Here is a 9005-nt window from a genome sequence, read left to right on the forward strand (position 1 = left end):
TGTATGGAAACACAGAAGACCCTGAATACCCAAAGCAATCTTGAGAAAGAAAAACGGATATAGAGGAATCAGGCTCCCTGACTGCAGGCTATATTACAAAGCTACAGTAACCAAGACAGTATGGTACTGGCACAAAAACAGAAATATAGCTCAATGGAACAAGATAGAAAGTCCAGAGATAAACCTATACACCTTACCTTTGATAAAGGAGGCAAGAATATTCAGTGGAGAAAATACAGCCTCTTCAATAAGTGGTGCTGGGAAAACTGGACAGCTACATGTAAAAGAATGAAATTAGAACACTTCCTAACACCATACACAAAAGTAAACTATTAAGACTTAAATGTAAGGCCAGACACTATCAAACTCTTAGAGGAAAACATAGGCAGGACACTCTATGACATAAATCAAGCAAGATCCTTTTTGACCCACCTCCTAGAGAAATGGAAATAAAAACAAAAATAAACAAATGGGACCTAATGAAACTTAAAAGCTTTTGCACAGCAAAGGAAACCATAAACAAGACGAAAAGACAACCCTCAGAATGGAAGGAAATATTTGCGAACAAAGCATCTGACAAAGGATTAATCTCCAAATTATAGAAGCAGCTCGTGCAGCTCAATATCAAAAAAACAAACAACCCAATCCAAAAATGCTCAGAAGACCTAAATAGACATTTCTCCAAAGAAGATATACAGATTGCCAACAAACACATGAAAAGATGCTCAACATCACTAATCATCAGAGAAATGCAAATCAAAACTACAATGAGGTATCACCTCGCACTGGTCAGAATGGCCATCATCAAAAAATCTCCAAACAAGAAATGCTGGAGAGGGTGTGGAGAAAAGGGAACCCTCTTGCACAGTTGGTAGGAATGTAAGTTGATACAGCCACTATGGAGAACAGTATGGAGGTTCCTTAAAAAACTACAAATAGAACTACCATATGACCCAGCAATCCCACTACTGGGCATATACCCTGAGAAAACCATAATTCAGAAAGAGTCATGGGGCTTCCCTGGTGGCACAGTAGTTAAGAATCCACCTGCCAATGGAGGGGACACGGGTTCAAGCCCTGGTCCGGGAAGATTCCACATGCCGTGGAGCAACTAAGCCCGTGCACCACAACTACTGAGCCTGCACTGTAGAGCCCGCGAGCCACAACTACTGAAGCCCACGTGCCTAGACCCCATGCTCCGCAGCAAGAGAAGCCAGTGCAATGAGAAGCCCATGCACCACAATGAAGAGAAGGTCCCACTCGCCACAACTAGAGAAAGTCCACTCACAAAAAACGAAGACCCAACATAGCCAAAAATAAATTAATTAATTAATTAAAAAGAGTCATGTACCACAATGATCACTGCAGCACTATTTACAATAGCCAGGATATGGAAGCAACCTAAGTGTCTATCAACAGATGAATGGATAAAGAAGATGTGGCACATATATACAACGGAATATTACTCAGCTATAAAAAAGAAATGAAATTGAGTTATTTGTAGTGAGGTGGATGGACCTAGAGTCTGTCATACAGAGTGAAGTAAGTCAGAAAGAGAAAAACAAATACCATATGCTAACACATATATATTGAATCTAAAAAAAAACGGTACTGATGAACCTAGGGGCAGGACAGGAATAAAGACACAGATGTAGAGATGGACTTGAGGACATGGGGAGGGGGAAGGGTAAGATGGGATGAAGTGAGAGAATAACATTGTCATATATACACTACCAAATGTAAAATAGATAGCTAGTGGGAAGCAGGTGCATACCCCAGGGAGATCAGCTCGGTGCTTTATGACCACCTAGAGCGGTGGGATAAGGAGGGTGGGAGGGAGACGCAAGCGAGGGGATATGGGGATATACATATGCATATAGCTGATTCACTTTGTTATAAAGCAGAAAGTAACACACCACTGTAAAGCAATTATACTCCAATATAGATGTTAAAAAAAAACAAACAGTACTTCTTATGCAATTTTTGATACTCAATTTATTATTGTTCTAAAATATCACCAGAGAAGCTGTCTTCACGTAACAGTTTCTTTGTTGTATGTGATACAATAAGAAGCCTGAGAAAACCAAATTGAAAAAAATATAAAAAACAGAGTAAGGAAATTTTAGAACTCTGAGAAGTTTCAGATCAAGACAATTTTGTGTCTGAAATTCAATCTTGAACATATGCATCCCTTAATATCCAAAAGAATCCCCTTTTATACACTGTCCTTTTTTTCTCTCATCTTTTCTCACTTTTCTCCTCCCATCATCCTTCAAATGAAAACATCACTATAAAACAATTCTCGGGCTTCCCTGGTGGCGCAGTAGTTGGGAGTCCGCCTGCCGATGCAGGGGACGTGGGTTCGTGCCCCGGTCCCGGAGGATCCCACGTGCCGCGGAGCGGCTGGGCCCGTGGGCCATGGCCGCTGAGCCTGCACGTCCGGAGCCTGTGCTCCGCAATGGCAGAGGCCGCAGCGGTGAGAGGCCCGCGTACAGTAAAAAAAAAAAAAAAATTCTCAGTTTCCCTCTGCCCTTAAACTCTAAGGTAGCACAGGATTTTTCTCTGAAATGTTACTCTCTGGACATCTGAGAAATGTATAAAGCAAAATGATGCTTTTCAATCACTGTAACTAAAGTAAATAAAGTGCATAGAACCAAGGAGGCATACTTGTAAGACACTTAACAAAGACCCAGAAAAACCGAGTTCAAATTCCCAGTTTGTGACTTCCACATGTGTGACCTTGGACAAGTCAGTTTTCCTCTCTATTTCTCAGTACTCTCATTTGTAGAAATGCGATCATAATAATTTCACTAGCTTTCTTTGTTTGAGGAAAGTTGAATTTTAATATGTATCTCTAAGTATTACATAAAATTTGAGTGATATAAAAATGGGAACTGTAATTTAATCATACTATTGATAATTGTAATCAAAACCAGGCAAGCACTACAGTGGGCCAAAGTTAAGGCAAGTCAGAAGTGAACTCATGATCTCTCAGGCTCATTATCATCAAATACGTTGAGTGACAATACACATAGCAAAAGATGCTATTTTGCAGACATCTCATTCAGTTCTTTGTGCCATCAACATTCATGTGCCACACAGCCTTCTAAATGCTAAACAAGCAAAAGATATGAACACAGCTCAGTCCACAAGCATCTTATGGTCTAATGGAAGAGTTCAACAGGTAATCTGATAACTACTGTGAAATTCAGTGATGCTATTATGGATGTCTGGCAGGCACAACTAGAACACCACAGAGCAGCCTCAAACCCAGTCTGGGGGGAGAAAAGGCTCCTTGAAAGAGATGGCTCCTAGCTTGCAAGAAGGAGAAGTGGACAGAGCAGTCAAGCAAATTCCAAGAAGGGGTGAGAGTTCAAGGCATAACCAGACACCTGCAGGTTTCAACATGGTTGGAAAGGAGAAAGGATGAGAAAAGCAAGAAGACAGGCCCAGAAAGTTTAGCAGGAGTCAAATCAGAAAGAGCATTCTGAGTGTTGGCCTTGTTCTCCGATTTTCTGTGTGTTTTTTTTTTGCAGACGCCACCCTGCTCTCATCAGCCTCTGGCCTGCCATCTCCTTGAGTACTAACAGCATGCCTTCAATTAAGTTGCAGAGTTGTGACGGAGAGATATTTGAAGTTGATGTTGAAATTGCGAAACAATCTGTGACTATTAAGACCACGTTGGAAGATTTAGGAATGGATGATGAAGGAGATGATGATCCAGTCCCATTGCCAAATGTTAATGCAGCAATATTAAAAAAGGTCATTCAGTGGTGCACCCACCACAAGGATGATCCTCCTCCTCCTGAGGATGATGAGACAAAGAAAAGCAAACAGATGATATCCCTGTTTGGGATCAAGAATTCCCGAAAGTTGACCAAGGAACACTTTTTGAGCTTATACTGGCAGCAAACTACTTAGACATCAAAGGTCTGCTTGATGTTACCTGCAAGACTGTTGCCAATATGATCAAGGGGAAAAACTCCTGAGGAGATTCGAAAGACATTCAATATCAAAAATGATTTTACTGAAGAAGAGGAAGCCCAGGTACGCAAAGAGAACCAGTGGTGTGAGGAGAAGTGAAATTTTGTGTCTAATGCTGTAACACTGTAAGGATTGTTCCAAATACTAGTTGCACTGCTTTGTTTATAATTGTTAATATTAGAAAAACAGTCCACAAACGCAACAGCAAATCAGTTGTATTAGCAGAATGTTGTCCTCATTGCATGTGTAGTTTCAGTACAGATTCCAAACTTATGACTCAGCTTCTTCTAGTATGATCAAAAGTTCTTTATTCTTTGCTCTGAATAAAATTGAACTGTGGGTTCTCTACAGAAAGTGGCATTTTGGGCTTTCCCTCTTTTTGTAAAGCAACTTATGCCTAGTTTATTGTCCAGTTAACTTTAGTTTAGTGACTTTTAAAAGTTGGCATTGTAAATAAAACAACTTGCAAAAAATTTTCTGAAATAGAATTAACAACTTATTATCTTTGTTCATGAGTTGGAAACTGGAAAAAGGCTAATTGAGGTAAATGTTATCAGAGTGGGGTTATCAGAATGTCTTCCAGCTTCCTGGAGTCCATTGGTATTGATTAACCTGTATGTAGCAGGGCTCCCTTAATTGGATCTGAGGACTTATTTTTGCATTTTTAATCCTCTCAGCTTTGAATATGTTGGCTAGAGGCTCATTTACTACTCAGTTTGTGGTTTGGGAGGAAACAGAATTAGACAGTTTGCTGGCTTTTCTATTAAAAGAGACACTTAACCCATGTGGTGTGTCATCTTTTTATAATCAGTAATCCTATGTGGGGAAAACCATAAACATTACTTGCATGTAAAAAATAATTTAACCTTTAATGTTAAAATGTATGGCATTACCCAGAAAGCATCAGTCACGAATGCAAGATACTTTCAATAAAAAGTAAGTTATGTAAAAAAAAAAAAAAAGAGAGCATTTTGTGTCATATTAAAACTTCAAGATTTTATTCTCAGAAGCAGAGAATAGGGAGTTGTTAAAGAATTCTAAGAAGGGGTAAGACATAATAAGATTTTAGAAAGATGTGGCAACACCATGGAACACTAGAGGACCATACCCTATATGGAGACTTAATGCAGTGATGAAGGAAGAGACATGAGAAACTGATGCAGGGAATATGGTATTTAGGATAGAAAAAAGAGAGAGAGAGAAATTGGAGAGAGATTTATGAGCAAGGAACACCCATATTTGGCAATGGTTCAACATGGGAGAGAAGCAAAGAAAAGATTCAAGGGTGATTCCCACAAAGCTGCTTTACTAACTTAATCAGTGCTTTGCTAATCATGGCACCATCCATGGACCACAAGACCCAGGAGGAAGAATGGGATTGTTAGAGGGAGGGATGGTGGGGGTGGAGATGCTGGTTAAGAAGGGCAGGAGATGATAAGGTTCAGTTTGGAATACCTTCAACTTGTATTGGACATATGAACACAAATTCCTAAAAGGCAAGTCTAGAGCTCAAGAGGAAAATGTGGATTTAAGATACAGATTCAGAAGTTGTCACAATAAAAATGGTAGAATAAATTATGGTAATAGATATAGTAGCACATAGAATGAGAAGGGGAAAGGGCTAGGGACATTAAGATAGAGTAAATCAGACAAAAGTAGAAGAAAATATGATGGGTATTGTCAGCAAGACAAAATCTGAGACAATCTAAATATCATATTTATTGTATATTACATTCTTGTCAGCTCAATGAAAATTTATATTAATGGGTTTTAACTGAATTATAGAGACCTCAATAAAATTATACTACCAGCAGCCAAAGTTCAGCATGATCTATAAAAAGAACACTAGAATGAGGGTCTCAGGCACCTACAAATTAGAACTATCTCTGCCTCTAACTCTTTAATAGAGAACTAGTTTCCTAAACTTCCTGAGTTTTAGGTTCTCAATATTCAAAGTAAGGAAATTCAACCATCTAAGTTCCCTTTCAACTGCAAAAATCGGTGATTCTACTATGCTATGCTATGCTTTCTCCTTAATGCTCAATCCCTTGTCCCATCAACTGTATAATCATTCAATGCTTTCTTCATTCATTCCCTCTTTATAAGAAATATTTATTGAGGACCTGTCATGTGCCTGGCATTCTTTAAAGTACACAGGACAAAGCAATAAAAAAAACAGCCAAAGTTCTTGCTCTCATAAACTAGTGGGGAGGAGAGATAATAAAGAAAAATAATATATGCAGGTGAGGAAAGGTGCTTTGAAGAAATATAAAGTTTGGAAAGTAAAAGGGACCAGATTTTATAGAGAGTTGGCAGGAAGAGCTTTCTGATAATAGCATATTTGAACAAAGATCTGAAGTAAAGGAAAAAGTAAGCCATGCTTTTGTGGGAGAAGACAATTCTAGGCAGAGAAAAGAAAGTCCCTGCTGCTGAGGCATGCTTGGTCTCCTCAAAGTCACAAGAGATCTGATGTGGCTCGGGCAGGTGAAGAACACAGGAGCTTAGAGAGGTTGGATAAGTAATAGGAGGCCAGGAACACACTCAGAGATGTCAAATAGGCAGTTAAATATATGATTATGGACTAAGAATATATATATATGTTATGGATTGAATGTTTGTGTATCCCCAAAATTCATATATTAAAGCCCAAACCCTCAGTGTGAAGGTATTAGGAGACAGGGACTTTGGGAGGTAATTAAGTTTAGATGAGGTCATAAGGGTGGGGTCACCAGGATGATATTAGTGTCCTTACAAAAGGAAGAAAAGAAACCAGAACCCTGTCTCATCCATTTGAGGACACAGCAAGAAGGCAGTCATCTATAAGCCAGGAAGAGCTCTCTCATTAGAAACCAAATCTGCTGACACCTTGATCTTGGACTTCCCAACCTCCAGAACTGTGAGACATAAATGTGTACTGTTTAAGCCACCCATTCTATGGTATTTTGTTATAGCAGCCCAAGCAGACGAAGACAGGAGCCATGAATCTGAATAAGGCATTTAGGGGATGAGTATTTCTAGAAAAGACAAGAGGTCCAAAGACACAGCCCGAAGTGCTCTCACCAATTATGGCTGGGGAGAGGATGACCCACACAGGAGACTGAGTAGGAGAAGCCAGTCAGGGCAAAGGAGAATGAGAAAGAGCTGAAACCCAGAAACCTGGTGCTGAGAGTGTTCTAAGAAAAAAAGGATGATCGATTACAGAAAGTGTAACTGGTAGATCACATATAGTGAGCATGCTATTGAGCAGTTAGGAGTCACCTTCGCAAGAGCTCTCTCAGTGGTGTGGCATCGACAGAAAGTTGATCTAAATGTGAGAGAAATAAAACGGAGGCAGTGAGAAGACACAATTCTTTCTACGGGTAAGGGTTTTGCTATCAATGGGAACAGAAGTGATGCAGTGGCTTGAGAAGAATGTAGAGAACAAGGTTTTTCTTCATGGAAGATACTATATTTGTATGCTATTGATAAAGGTTCAGTGCAGAGAGGAATATTGATGATACAGAGAAATAAATCACTCTTGGACCAAAACCTTTGACAAGAGAGGGTGAGATCCAGTGCCCAAGATAGGATGGAGCCTCAGATAGTCCATCGATTGTGAAAGAAGGGAATGCACAGTAAATGGATGCAGGTAATTTGGAGTATTTTGCAAGGGCACATGTGGAAGTTGTCTTCTACGACTTCTATTTCCTCAGGGGAATAAGAAGCAAGGTCATAGTAGGATTCTCGAGCAGTACTGAAAGTTCCCCTGTGGTCTGTGGTCATGAAGTGGAGCCAGTCATTATGGTTGTGTGTTTTTCTCCAGCTCCATTCAGCTACTTGAATGCAGCCACAGAGTGTGGTGAGATTAGCCCAAGTGTTGAGCACCCACTATATTAAAGACTTGGGACTAGGGATAAAAAGTGATTAGAGCTTCATGACATTCACAATCTTTTGGAAATTGAGGAGAAAATACATAAGCTAAAAAGTCAGTACAAAATATAGAATAATAACAAGTCAGAGAATATACAGACGGAGAAGGTAACTGCATTCATGGCTGGGCAGGATCAAAGAGGACTGCCTGGAGAAGGCTGCTAATAACCTCCGTCTCTGACTCATGCGCCAGGTGACTTACAACTTCTCAGGTCTCATAAGTAGCTGAGAGGATGGTTTGGTCACGGTAGTGACCTGTCATAGCGGCTATGATCCCAGTTCAACCAACAAAGATTGCTGAGTGAATTACTCTCTTTCCCACATCCTAAGATAAAAGGAAGTGAAGCAACATAAATCTGCAAATGTCTCTTCATTTACACTGTCAGTCAGAGAGAGGGAGAAATAAGAGGATCTGTCATTTCCCAGATGTGGTAGATCCTGTTTAGGTAGGTAGGTAAGTAGGTATGAATAAATACATACATAAATACATATATACATACATACCATTTTCTTTGTTCCCTCCTTCAACTCTACTCGGGTTTCCACTAAGATTGCTGCCTGCTGTATTCAGAGTGGGCTGGTACATCCCCCTTTGTGGACTGCCACATCATTACAGTGTGAGGAGTGTTTTGGTGTCCGTGCTACCTCATTTTGAGTCTGTGAGTTCCTTTGTCCAAAAACCTTGATGTTATTTGCTTCCCTGCAAGAAGTGCAAATATTACGTTTTGGTGACCTAGATTCTCCAAGGAACCAGAATATTTGCTTCCCATTATATCTTATTGGCACTATTTGATGTTCAATGACTTGTTTTTCCATTGCTCCCATACTCTCAAATTTGTTTTTATTGCAAGCATGTTTTTTTATTCAGATATTAAAGACTATTTCTAAAATACCATTTATACTTGAGTGTACAAACTTATGTGGTTTTATTCCTCATCATTATGATTCCTACAAAAGTAACATCCAACATGTGTTTTGAAAGAAGAATAAGGATTTTCCTGGCAGATAACTGAGAATGGAATTTCCAGGCAAAAGATCAGCAAGTACAGACACAGTAGAGTAAGACAGGAAGCAAATCCTATGTGCAAAGATACCATTTTCCTCAAGATACA

General features: G+C 39.6%; 1 pseudogene; it reads left to right on the forward strand.

Annotated features, from left to right (window-relative positions):
- The first annotated feature begins 3560 nt into the window (after nt 1–3560).
- On the forward strand, nt 3561–4900 carry LOC111168106 (S-phase kinase-associated protein 1 pseudogene; annotated as a pseudogene).
- Nucleotides 4901–9005: the final 4105 nt, after the last annotated feature.

The sequence above is a fragment of the Delphinapterus leucas genome, chromosome 12 (assembly GCF_059928025.1).
Source record: "Delphinapterus leucas isolate spDelLeu-1000000601 "Yukka" chromosome 12, BTC_Dleu_Yukka2, whole genome shotgun sequence".
NCBI lineage: Eukaryota > Metazoa > Chordata > Mammalia > Artiodactyla > Monodontidae > Delphinapterus > Delphinapterus leucas.